Below are 13031 nucleotides of genomic sequence, written 5' to 3'. Positions count from 1 at the left end.
TACGCCCACATGTACGCACGCAAAAATACACACGCATACTCTTACTCTTATATTACCAACGACAGAGATTCGGATACCGTATTCTCTATTTCTATCTCTCTTTCTCTAACATCTATCAGCATTCTTCCCTTATTCGACAGGACTCTTGACGTATTATTCTCTCTCTCTCTCTTTCTCTCTCTCTCTCTCTCTCTCTCTCTCTCTCTCTCTCTCTCTCTCTCTCTCTCTCTCTGCATTCCTCTCTTACCGTTCATGGCACATATTTGTCTCGATGTATGCAAGTCAGTACTACCAGGGATTAAAAAGATGGGAGAAACTAGGCTGTTTGGCTGGGAAACCGATGTGGGTGCCGGCAGAAGGGGTAGAATTTTTTTTCCCCTCTTTTTTTTTCTTTTTTTTTTTCTTTTTTTATGCTTTCACGCAGATATGTACGCGATGCGTTACAAGTATTGGACGATTTTTTTTTTTTTTTTTTTTTTTTTTTTTTTTTTTGGACAAAGAAATAGAACATCGTTTCTATTTTGTTTCTTCTTTTATTGGCTCTCTCTTTCTCTCTCTCTTTCTATCTCTTTCTATCTCTTTCTATTTTTCTCTTCTGTGTTTAGAAGTTATATGATAAATTGATTAACACTGTTACTTGTGTGAAACAGTATAATATAATCGAAGCTTCAATTAACTCCACAACGAAATGTACTATTGATTGTTTTCCATTGTGGACGCTTTGACATTTTCAGTATACATGGATATTATCTTTGAATGCTTTCCAAGAGCGATCATGCGCGAGAAGAATCGGGAACAGAGAGAGAGAGAGAGAGAGAGAGAGAGAGAGAGAGAGAGAGAGAGAGAGAGAGAGAGAGAGAGAGAGAGAGAGAGAGAGCATTAGGCGAGATATCTCGATGTTCACGCGTGCCGTACATTTGACTCCGTACCGTCTTCGTCGCAATGCTTCCTTCTCAATGAATTTTTCTTATCTAAAAAAACGGCCGCGACCCGACTCTCGATACTATGAACCGTGCAAGCCTTGGGTCAATCTAGACGTCATTAATACGCAAAATACGATTGTAAAATCTCTATATTGTTAAAATTCGTACGTGTGAATGATAGAAACTTAAATTATATTGTCTAGAACTATCGGATTTTCCTCCAATGTAGTATGTAGTACTACGTTTTCAAACGTAGACATATTCCTATTGTGAATTCTGATCGAACGCTCGCGTACAAGCATGCCAACGCGCGTTATTCGGCATTGCGTTATACTATAGAGAGGCCAGTCTCGCGAGTCCGCGCGGTTCAATGTCGCCAGAAGCAGTCAACAACAATGTGTAACCGCTAAAAATACTCTCTCCCTTTCCGTTCTCGATCGGCAACGACTCGGTTGCCCTCCATATTCTCTCTTTGTTTCTCTCTCTCTCTCTCTCTCTCTCTCTCTCTCTCTCTCTCTCGTTTGAGTATGTGTATATGTATATATGTATATATCTATATCTATATATATATATATATATATATATATATATATATATGTATGTATGCATACTTATATGTGTGTATGTGTGTGTGTTTTTCTCTCATATTTGTTCCGCAATCCGAGACAGTGCTCGATTTGTCCAAGGAATATTAATGAATCGCCGATTAATAATAATACCCATAGAACGGTCCAAAAACAGAAGAAAAAAAAAGAAAAAGAAGTTGAAATTCATAAATGGATCTATAAAATTGATCGAGAAGGAGAAGTCGTTTGATATATTTTTCGTAAAGGAAGAAGAGAGAGGATCACGCAAGATCATCAACGTCATCGCATAATAACATTTCTCGCCCGTTGATAAGGATTATTACCGAACTACGTCAGCGTCGTTATCATATCTTTCACGGTTCTTTTATAAAGCGATTTAGAAAAGATTGCGATACGATTTTATTTCTAAGAAAATTCCATTGGCTCGTTGTGTTGCGGTCGCGTTCAAATAACATTTCATTCGGGCGAAAGAAACACGTGAATCACCGGTAAACGCGTAATAAAACGTTAGAGGCTCTTCTTCTCGTTTTCTACACTTATGCACCGCATCTTTTATCCAGCAGTCGTAACGTAAAGGATAACACGTATACCCGTATTTAATGTATATTCCGTACGTAATGTAGTGTAGCGGGGCTTTTGAACGAAAAAAAAAAAGAAAAAAAAAAAAAAGAAAGAGAACAAAAAAAAAAAGGAAAAAAGAAATAGATTCCTATGGCAGAAATACGAGGAATGGAATCTTCTTGAGAAAATTCGTGAGTCACATTCGCGATATACGTACTAGAGAACAAACCGGTTCTTTTTACACCGTGAGAAATTATGATACGCGATGAATACCAAATGACATGTAGAGAGAGAGAGAGAGAGAGAGAGAGAGAGAGAGAGAGAGAGAGTGAGGAGGGGCGGGAGGGTATGTTTCCACGGAAGGACTCGAACGCGGTGATCTAGTCGTCAAAGAATCTTCTTCCTTCTCTATTTCTAGTTTCTTTTTATCCATTTTTTTTTTCCATTCTTTTTTTCCTTTTTTTCATTCTTTTAAACTCTCGTCCATCTATTTTTTTTCTTCCTCTTTTCATTCTCTTCCTCCTCCTCCTCCTTCTCCTTCTTCTCTTCCTCCTTCTTCCTCTCTTCCTCTTTCTTTTTTCATCGAGACGATTTCGTCGCCGGTAATCCGGGATTTCTGAAATTAAAGGGACGCGCAACGACGGAGAGTAACCGTGAGAGAATTTCTCGAGATTATTGTACGGTTTATTCGTGCCGAGGAGCTCTCTCTCTTGCTCTTGCTCTGGGCCAACGAAATCTAGTCAAATGAAAATCCGTCTGGGTAGATTCAAGTTGTCGGCTCTCCCTTCTCTCTCTCTTTCTCTCTCTCTCTCTCTCTCTCTCTCTCTCTCTCTCTCTCTCTTACAAGTAGTCGTTCTATGTCCCTCTCTTCTTCGCACAGTCCACGAACTAACTCACGGCAAGTTGGCCCCGCCGGCTGGCTTAATTGCTAATTAATTCTAATTGATAATTCCCCCGATAGCGTTAGCCGGGAAGTAATCCGAAAGCGTGTTTACGCGAAAGTTGCAACGTGCAAGCGTCGTCCGCAACCTCCTCCTCCTCATCCTCCTTTTTCTTCTCTCCTTCTTCCTCTCTCTCCTTCTTTACTTCCTCCATTTTTTCTTTCTTTCTTTCTTTCTTTTTTTTTTTTTTTTTTATTTGACGCTTCTCCTTTTACCTCTTCAACGACGATCTTTTATCAAATTCATTTAATTTCTAATTTCCAAGATGATCGATCGATTTTCTATACATCACTGATCATTGAAACGATTCTGACGTACCTACGTACGTTGTCTGCGTTATCCGCCCCCCTCCCCATCCCATCCCCGTCTCCTCTCCCCCTCTCCTTTTTTTTCCGTCTCGTCGTACGAACCCATACATTTCTGAAGTCGTGGCATACATAGATATCGAATCCGCTCAGCTATGCTTTCAACACGTATACGGTGATCGGACGCGTATCAAGTTCCGGAGGAAAAGCGGAGCGGAGCGCGTGACGAGGAGTAGTCGACGACGAGGAGGAAGAGCGAGCAAGCGCGTGACGTCCATCAACATGTGAGCAGTCGAGCACTATTCTCGACGTCACGTCTCACGTGACCGATCTACGTAGATACGCGTAGAAACCTATGCGCCCCGAGGTCGTTCATCGCTAACAATAATATAAGAAGTACGAGAAACTTCTTTCAAGTAATACATTCACGATAATGATTTTTCATTTGGAACGAATGAACGTTACGAAATGATAAATACGGATATGTATTTTTTTCGTTTGTACTAAGAGGAAATCATCATCGACGAGATATTAAATGAAGTAATATTGGTACGATATATGTCGGTGAATGAATAGTTCTTTTGTTTCTTTATCACTTTATCGACGGCGAAGAAATTCTTTCAAATTGATAAACAAAAGGATTCATCGTACACCTTTGGGTTTTTTTTTTCTTTTTTTTCTTTTTTTTTTCTTTTTTTTTTTTTATCGAAACTCAACGCCGTAATGTCTTAGCCTAATTAATATGATCGATCGCGAGTATCGATGAAAATAGATATAAAAATTTACTACCATCCAATCATTTCTATCGAATAACGATTTTCTTTTAATATCGTAGAATCAATTTTCTTCTAGTATCCAAGTTATATTTATTTCCTTTTGCAAAGAAAAAGACCGTGGATATCGTGGAGTGTGACGACGACGTAAAACGTATCTATATATCGGCATTCATAACGGAGTAAGAGAGAGAGAGAGAGAGAGAGAGAGAGAGAGAGAGAGAGAGAGAGAGAGAGAGAGAGAGAGAGAGAGAGAGAGAGCGAATAGATAGAATTTTCCGCGGGCACGGGAGAGCCCCAACTCGAATCGACTTACGTACGTCGTACGTAGTAGTACTCTCTACTCCCCTTCCCGCACACCCTACTCGAGCGTAACACGCGACGTTGAAAGCCCGTGTGTGCCCGCATTTATCGCGCGCACGCAAACGCACAAAGTAAAGGATAGAGAGAAAGCGTAAGAGGGTTAGATGGGTAAGGGAGTGAGGCGGGGTCAGGCGGGGGCGCGTCGGGCAGCGCCACCCCGAATACCGGATGTGACGACACTCTTGGCGCACTTGGCCCGACGCACTCTCGAGATCTCTCTCTCTCTCTCTCTCTCTCTCTTTCTCTGCTTCTCTATCTCTATCTCTCTCTCTCTCTCCCTTTCTCTTTCTCTCTTTCTACCCCCACTCAAAGAACAGAGCTATTTACCCTGCTAGTCGGTACGATGGCCGGCAGCCGGCGCTGCGTGTTGCGGCGCTCTCTCGTTTCCTCGTTTCTCTCTCTCTCTCTCTCTCTCTCTTTCTCTTTCTTTCTCTCTCTCTCTCTCTCTCTCACTCACTCACTCACTCACTCCCTCACTCCCTCCCTCACTCCCTTATCGTAATATACGCACAGGCATACAAGTCTTACTACTACACTACTAGTATTACTACAATTACTACTACTACTACTACTACTACTACTACTACTACTACTACTACTACTATTACTATTACTACTACTACTACTACTACTATTACTACACTACCACTATTACTATACTACTACTACACTACTACTAATACACTACTACTTCTACTACTACTACTACTACTACTACTACTACTACTACTACTACTACACACATACAAATGCGTTCTTCCTATCCGACCGTCAACGCGCCGGAGAATTCGCGACGAACGCACAGTCTCGCGCGAATCCTCGCGCGCGTGGCTCCTATTTCATCGTGCTCTGAAACGCATCGTCGTCATCGTCGTCCCGCTTGCTTACTATATCCAATATTATTTTTTTCTATCATATTTTCTTATTGTTCAATTCGTACGTTAACGGTATGGCGCGTGTGTTTTTCTCGTGATATCCATCATGGTCGTCGCTTTTGTGATGATACCGCGCTGGATGTATAGGGAATGAGATCTCTTATTTGAACGAAAGAAAAATAGATAGATAGACAGACAGACAGACAGACAGACAGACGGATAGAATGTGCGAGATAGTAAGAGAGGAGAGGGGAACACATACGCGGCCATTTTAAGTGCGCCGCGCGCTAACCCACCGGGGCCACCCAGTGTGTGCGTAGAAGCGCGCGCTCTCTCGTGCGAGCACAACCGTGCTGCCACCGTCGTCGGTTCAGAACTGCGTCTCTTCGCGTGCGCAGAAGCAAGTCGCGGACAAGTACGAAAGAGCACGCACGCGTGCGCGTGCGAGCACGCGCCGAAGAATTCTCGCGCTAAGAGAACGGAGAATGTGAAAACGTGTTTTCTCTATCTTTATCTCTCTTTTCTCTCTCTCTCTCTCTCTCTCTCTCTCTCTGTCTCTCACTCACTCTCTTTCTCTCTCTCTCTTTCTATATATATATATATTTTTTTATCTTTCTTTTACCCCTGATTTACTTTGAATTACTTTGTTATTCGCAAACGAGGAAAGAAATACGTACGCGTAAATACATACGCGATATGAACATTGTTGGTTGGAAAGAAGTAGAGGTAGAAGAAGCGTGAAAAAAAGATAAAGAAGACGGCGGGCGGACGTACGAGCGATCCTCGCCTGCTTACTCGCTCGCCAGGAAGCGTGACGATCGGCGGAAGTGCGAAAAGAAGCGTGCTGCGCCCGCGAGAATCGACGACAATCGTTGAGTATCATCATCGACGTTGAGATGCGTTCGCGTTGTCTCCTCTCGATGATCGATCGATCGCCAAGTGGTGTCTCTTATCCTTTCTCGTATGGATTTTGATCGTTCTCGGATTTTTAAATATATGACCTTTGAAATACAATGTATCTATTGTATTCTCGATAATATTTATATATCAAATCTACACACGTACGCGAGGCGCGACGATGGGAAAGAAAAGTGACTGTGCCGGATGACGAGAAGACGTGACACGAGGGTGGCACGAAGGGGGCTACGCGATGATAACCCGCGTGGAAAAGTCGTACGAGAGAGGAGGAGTGCGTGGAAACGAGACTAAGAGAAAGAGAAAGAGAAAGAGAAAGAGAGAGAGAGAGAAAGAGAAAGATATGCCGCGAGAGCGTTGCGACAACGACCAGGTGGTGGAACGTGGGAAAGCCAACGTAAAAGGCAAGGTAAGGCAAACGGGAACGAGCTTACGAGCCGTCCTCCTATCATATTCGTTTCTCTCCAATTCTAAAAATCCATTATTACTATAATTATTATCGTTCGAAACGTAAGACTTGATATCAAGCTTTCATTACGTACAACAGGATTGACTCTTTTCTTTTATTTTCGAAAGTATTCTCCTGTTATAGACCGTAACTCTGCTTTGATGGTGGGGGATAGAAAAAAAAAATAAAAAGGAAGAAAAGAAAGAAAGAAAGAAAGAAAGAAAGAGAAAAGAAAAAAGAAAGTCTACGAGCCTTTTATTTTAATCGAAATAATTGACGCGTCAGCGATTTACTAGAGTCGGCCCGCGAAAAAGCTCAATTATAGCGGGACGTATAAAGAGTTTGGGGGGGAAAAAACGCACCTTTGCGATCTAGACACAGATATTTGATGGAACCATGCGACAGATGCGTGAACCGTTTTCCCCCGATTATCTTGTTTCTCCTTTAAACTTGTTTTTTAAGTAGAATTATATCGAGAATCACTCGAGTCTCAAATCGGACGAACCAATCGAGTTAGTTCTTTGTGTTCTTTACGCGTTCTCCCGTGTGTACACAGCGCGTGGCTTTTATTGGCCGGCGATAAGTCGCGCCGACTCGACGTTGGCGCCGATCGACCGACCGCTCGTCGTTCCCTCTCTTTCTCACTTTGTCTCGTTCTCCATCTTTCTTACTCTTTCTCTTTCTTTCTCTCTCTCTCTCTTCTCTCTTTCTCTCTCTTTCTCTCTCTTCCTCTCTCTCTCTTTCTCTCTCTCTTGACACATTCGTAATCTTTTTCGTCTTATAGTCTTGATATATCAAGAGGAGGACGCTCTTTTCGTTTCGCAAAGAACGTTTCCAGAGCGAAACATTTTTTTATGGTTCATTTCACGGAAATTAAATCCTCTCGTAAAGCGTCCACGTCGTTCCCATCGGAAATCGCCCTCGTTAATCGTCCGACCATATCCATAACTCGAGAATCAATATATTCTATCCCACATATTTGAGATATTCCTAGATAAATTCTCGAGTAAGGGACTCTCTCTCTCTCTATCTCTCTCTTTCTCTCTCTCTCTTCTCTGTTCCTCTACCCTAACTTCTCGATCGTTTCTAAAGGGATAGCAGTCTCGAGATTTCGAGAGCGCGTTGTGAATCCATTTAAATTCTCTCCGACATTATTGCTGCTTTCTACAACGCTCGTCGTCGTTTCGTCGAAAAGCACTCGAAGGTGAAATTTAAAAACGGAAAAGACCGTCCGACAACATGCTGCTTTGATTCTCGAATCTGCGCATTAAATAAGAACGAAGGAGAACGTGTGCCTTCTCTTCTGCAGGGAGAAGAAGAAAAGAGAGAGAGAGAGAGAGAGAGAGAGAGAGAGAGAGAGAGAGAGAGAGAGAGAGAGAGAGAGAGAGGAAGCGCCACAAAATAACTCGACGTCGACTCGCGAGTGGCTCTTTCGTCACGAGGAAAGAGGTTTTGCTCGAAATACGAAGTACGTCACGAATATACGATTCTCTCTCTCTCTCTCTCTCTCTCTCTCTCTCTCTCTCTCTCTCTCGTTCGTTCGTTCGTTCGTTCGTTCGTTCGTTCGTTCGTTCGTTCGTTCGTTCGTTCGTTCGTTCGTTCGTTCGTTCGTTCGTTCGTTCGTTCGTTCGTTCGTTCGTTCGTTCGTTCGTTCGTTCGTTCGTTCGTTCGTTCGTTCGTTCGTTCGTTCGTTCGTTCGTTCGTTCGTTCGTTCGTTCGTTCGTTCGTTCGTTCGTTCGTTCGTTCGTTCGTTCGTTCGTTCGTTCGTTCGTTCGTTCGTTCGTTCGTTCGTTCGTTCGTTCGTTCGTTCGTTCGTTCGTTCGTTCGTTCGTTCGTTCGTTCGTTCGTTCGTTCGTTCGTTCGTTCGTTCGTTCGTTCGTTCGTTCGTTCGTTCGTTCGTTCGTTCGTTCGTTCGTTCGTTCGTTCGTTCGTTCGTTCGTTCGTTCGTTCGTTCGTTCGTTCGTTCGTTCGTTCGTTCGTTCGTTCGTTCGTTCGTTCGTTCGTTCGTTCGTTCGTTCGTTCGTTCGTTCGTTCGTTCGTTCGTTCGTTCGTTCGTTCGTTCGTTCGTTCGTTCGTTCGTTCGTTCGTTCGTTCGTTCGTTCGTTCGTTCGTTCGTTCGTTCGTTCGTTCGTTCGTTCGTTCGTTCGTTCGTTCGTTCGTTCGTTCGTTCGTTCGTTCGTTCGTTCGTTCGTTCGTTCGTTCGTTCGTTCGTTCGTTCGTTCGTTCGTTCGTTCGTTCGTTCGTTCGTTCGTTCGTTCGTTCGTTCGTTCGTTCGTTCGTTCGTTCGTTCGTTCGTTCGTTCGTTCGTTCGTTCGTTCGTTCGTTCGTTCGTTCGTTCGTTCGTTCGTTCGTTCGTTCGTTCGTTCGTTCGTTCGTTCGTTCGTTCGTTCGTTCGTTCGCTTGTTCGCTTGTTCGCTTGTTCGCTTGTTCGCTTGTTCGCTTGTTCGCTTGTTCGCTTGTTCGCTTGTTCGCTTGTTCGCTTGTTCGCTTGTTCGCTTGTTCGCTTGTTCGCTTGTTCGCTTGTTCGCTTGTTCGCTTGTTCGCTTGTTCGCTTGTTCGCGAAGCCCCTTCCGCGAAAGTCAACGACGACTACGACGACGTGGGCGACGTGTTGGCTTACGTAATGGTGAGCGATAAGGCGGATAAGACTGGCGGCTTCGGACAGGGGCTACCAAAGCGGCGCCTCTATTTTCGTTAGCACGAATCACCCGCTTCTAACGCCATCGCAGTCGGCAGGAACGGCAACGAGACGCGACGACAACCTAACTGTCGCGTTTCTACTTACTTCTACGTGAGACACTTCGTTAAAATGTCATCGTCAGATTACTTTTCTCGAAATTAACTAACGGAATTTATTTTGTCTACTTGTCTGATGAAAAATTTTTTTTTACAAAATGTTTCACTCGTATTAGTTACACACACACACGCACACATATATATATATATATATATATATATATATATATATATTTATGATATGATATGTATTTAATCGAGAACACCATATCTTTCTTCGCGGTCGTTCCCATCGATCGTCGTCGTTGTGTTCGCCAAGGTGAAACGACCTTTCTGAGTCGGCGACCTCCATCAGTCAAGGACGTAACTTCGAAGAACGACCAGTTCTCTTAGTCTTTGTGAGACTACGAGTAATTCTGCAACGAGATTTCGAACTCGCGAAAACACGTGGATACCGTGTGGTATGTGTGTCTGTGTTTGTGAGAGAGAGAGAGAGAGAGAGAGAGAGAGAGAGAGAGAGAGAGAGAGAGAGAGAGAGAGAGAGAGAGAGAGAGAGAGAGAGAGAGAGAGAATCGACCGATACTCGCAGAATCGAGCATGCTTTTAAGAATCGCGTGACTCACGCTCACTTTTGCTGCGAAACTGAATCAGCGACGATGATATTGGAGACGTTGCAACATTTCGCAACAAGCCATAATTCGTTCTGGCGAATCGTCCGATTTTCGCACGCTTCCGTCTCTCTCCTTTTCTCTCTTTCTCTCTCTCTCTCCGTCCTCTCTCTCTCTCTCTCTCTCTTTCTCTCTCTTCCTCTCAATGTGTTGTGTTTCGTGGATTCCTTAAAAGATTAGCAACAATCGGTCCGCGATCGATCACCTTGCTTTCTCCTATTGTTCGATCGCGTAAATAAGAATTACTTGCAGGTAAGTACGAGTTACGAGTTAATGCGTAGCTCGTCTCGACTTTCGCGTGACGATATTCTCGCGTGTTACAAATTACATACCTACGTCGTAGGTTAATGCGAGTGATCTGAACGTGAACGACAGACGAATGTACTTACATATATACATATATACATACATACATATATGCATATATACATACATACATACATGCATATATATATACATATATACATATATATATATACATACATACAAATATATATATATATATATATATATTTATATACATATGTAACTAATGAAATATATCATATATCGAGAAATATGTTTGAAACTGATAAAATGTGTCAAAGGACGAGAAAAAATCGTGCATTCGTTTATACGCATTCGTTTCTGATCGAAGATTGGAAGAATGCTCATGCCGGTCTGCTGACGGTGGGAGGGGTCGTGGAGTCGCATGGTGGAGAGTTAAGATGGCGGCATGGATGCGAGTGCACGTGAGAAGAAACCACGCGTAACTAATATCTTACTTGCATTTCATACATTTTCGCAATCTTTTTGGTAATCTTTACTCTTTTTTTTCCCTTTCGCATGAATTGTGGCTCTTTTTCTTTCCTCTCTCTTTCCATTTTTTTCTCTCTCTCTCCCTCTCTCCCCCTCTCTCTTTCTCTCTCTCTTTTCATTCTTTCTTTCTTTTTCCGTATATCGATCGCTTTCCATTGGCCTTCGACCTTGAGCTTTTTTTTTTCTTTTTTTTTTCCTTTTTCTTTTTTTCGAAGAAACGAACGCTCGTTCATCGATCGGCACAGTCTTGTATTAACCATACCTCATTTTTCGACTTAGAAAAAATCTTTCCGAAGTACATGCACTCATAATTATCTCATCGATGTATGACGTTTAGACGCATCAATTTCTAATTACTCTATGGCGACGATTTCTCTGTCGTCGCCGTAGAGAAATACAAGATCGGAACTATCAAATTTGTTTTTCCTTTTGCTTTTTGTATAAAATGATACTGTCGAGGGTATTGGCCATCGATTCCAAAAAAAAAGAAAGAGAAAGAATCGTTGGGAAACAGTCTTATTTGTTGGCGCGAAACAAGCGGGGAAAAAACAATCGATAACGTTCTTATTTTGATGAATCGGCCAACGAGAAAACTCGATTCCCTCATGAAAATCATTTCTGCGAAAGAAGAGAAAAGTTTGTTAACGGAACAATAACACGATGAATTTTATAGAGAGATGCGAATTCAATGTAGATTCAGAAATTGCGAGGAGTCACCGTTGTCTTTTTATTTTTATTTTTATTTTTATTTTTATTTCTTTCTTTTTTTTTTTTTTTTTTTTTTTTTTTTTTCGAGAATGCCTACGATTATTCACTGCAGTTTTGCCACTTCGCGACTTATGTCATATTATTTGCAATTTCCTGTAATCGTAAGCCTTCTTTCACCTTCTCTTTCTATTTTTCTCTGTACTCCGATACTCTTCCCACGGATGAAGAAAAATTGCATGGCCACCGTTAACATTAGATCTCGTAGGAGCGTCGTCATCGAAATAATAGCTCCGCATATACCTGCCCGCATAGCCTGTTTAGACTCGTCGAGGGCTTAAAAGAAAACTCGCACGGCCACTTTGGCACGAGTTTATATTGATTTTCATTTTCATCCCGAGCTATTTTTAAAGGGTACCATGCTTCTCTGATAGATGTATCTCTATATCGTATACGCTTGCATTCTGTATACAATGTGTTTTTGTTTTTGTTGTTTATTTTTCTTTTATCTTATTATTTTTCTGTGTTAAAAAGTATATTGAATACTTACATATGTCTTGTATATTTGATGCCTTAAGATACTTTAGAAAATACAATAGTAAGAAAGATTTCGCCAATATTTGATGGGATATTTAAAATCTTGCGTGTGAGTTAGAAGAGAAAGAGAAAGAGAAAGAGAAATAGGATGTAACGATATTACGTGCTTATGAGCAAATTGCGAAAGGGGTGTGTCCGTATAGCGAACGATGGCTGTCGGAAGCTGTAATGGAGATTGATGGCAAATCCCGCGAAAAAGTCGATGTTGCGAAAGTAAATTAGCACGCGGCGATTGCGTCTAAAATATTGGAATCTGCCATCGAACGGTCATCGCGTTTCTCTCTCTCTCTCTCTCTCTCTCTCTCTCTCTCTTTCTCTCTCTCTCTCTATGGCAACTCTATTCTGGTTTTCTCTTGATTGCTACCGAACAATATAGATCGAATTCTATTACCACTTCCACCAAACCTTTAATTACCCTTTCTCTATCGTGCCTCTCGATATGTTGACATTTTATAACATTTAAACCAAATCATACGGTCGACATATTCTTTGAAAGTTCATTTCCGAGAAATAATTCAAATTCGTCGAGATAAGGAAAGTCTAACAAAAAAAAAAAAAAAAAGAAAAAAAAGAAAGAAAGAGAAACAGAAAAGAAAAGAAAAAATGATTGTTAGACACTCTATAAGTAAATTCTCTGTCGTACGTTCACATATGCATAGAATTTTTCACTAGACAGAAGCGAATATCTTTTTTATTTTTCTTATACGATCTCGAGTAATTTATTGTACCAATTTCGAGCTTCATTTTTACTATGATGTATTCGTGTGTTTTAAATAAATAAGTGAATGAATGAATGAATGAATGAATGAATAAATAAATAAATAAATAAATAAATA

The 13031-nt window shown here is 41.6% G+C and overlaps 1 protein-coding gene and 1 long non-coding RNA gene across 7 annotated transcripts in view; both read left to right on the top strand.

Moving 5' to 3' along the window:
- The window catches only part of LOC124947224 (serine/threonine-protein phosphatase 4 regulatory subunit 1-like), a 120238-nt gene that overhangs the window by 39635 nt on the left and 67572 nt on the right, over positions 1 to 13031 (top strand). The window contains exon 1 of one of the 6 annotated variants that reach the window (XM_047489083.1): positions 5276 to 6652. The exons of the other annotated variants lie outside the window; for them this stretch is intronic. The gene's annotated coding sequence lies outside the window, so the exon portion shown is untranslated. Of the gene's footprint in view, positions 1 to 5275; positions 6653 to 13031 lie in introns of those variants that run through there. 6 annotated transcript variants of the gene reach the window in all.
- The window catches only part of LOC124947244, a 9582-nt gene continuing 7288 nt past the window's right edge, over positions 10738 to 13031 (top strand). The window contains exon 1 of the long non-coding RNA XR_007100356.1: positions 10738 to 10843. This is a non-coding gene — a long non-coding RNA (uncharacterized LOC124947244). The remainder of the gene's footprint in view (positions 10844 to 13031) is intronic.

This window comes from Vespa velutina, chromosome 2, assembly GCF_912470025.1.
Source record: "Vespa velutina chromosome 2, iVesVel2.1, whole genome shotgun sequence".
NCBI lineage: Eukaryota > Metazoa > Arthropoda > Insecta > Hymenoptera > Vespidae > Vespa > Vespa velutina.
The sequence above is the reverse complement of the archived record's forward strand: the minus strand, read 5'-3'. Positions and strand labels throughout refer to the sequence as shown.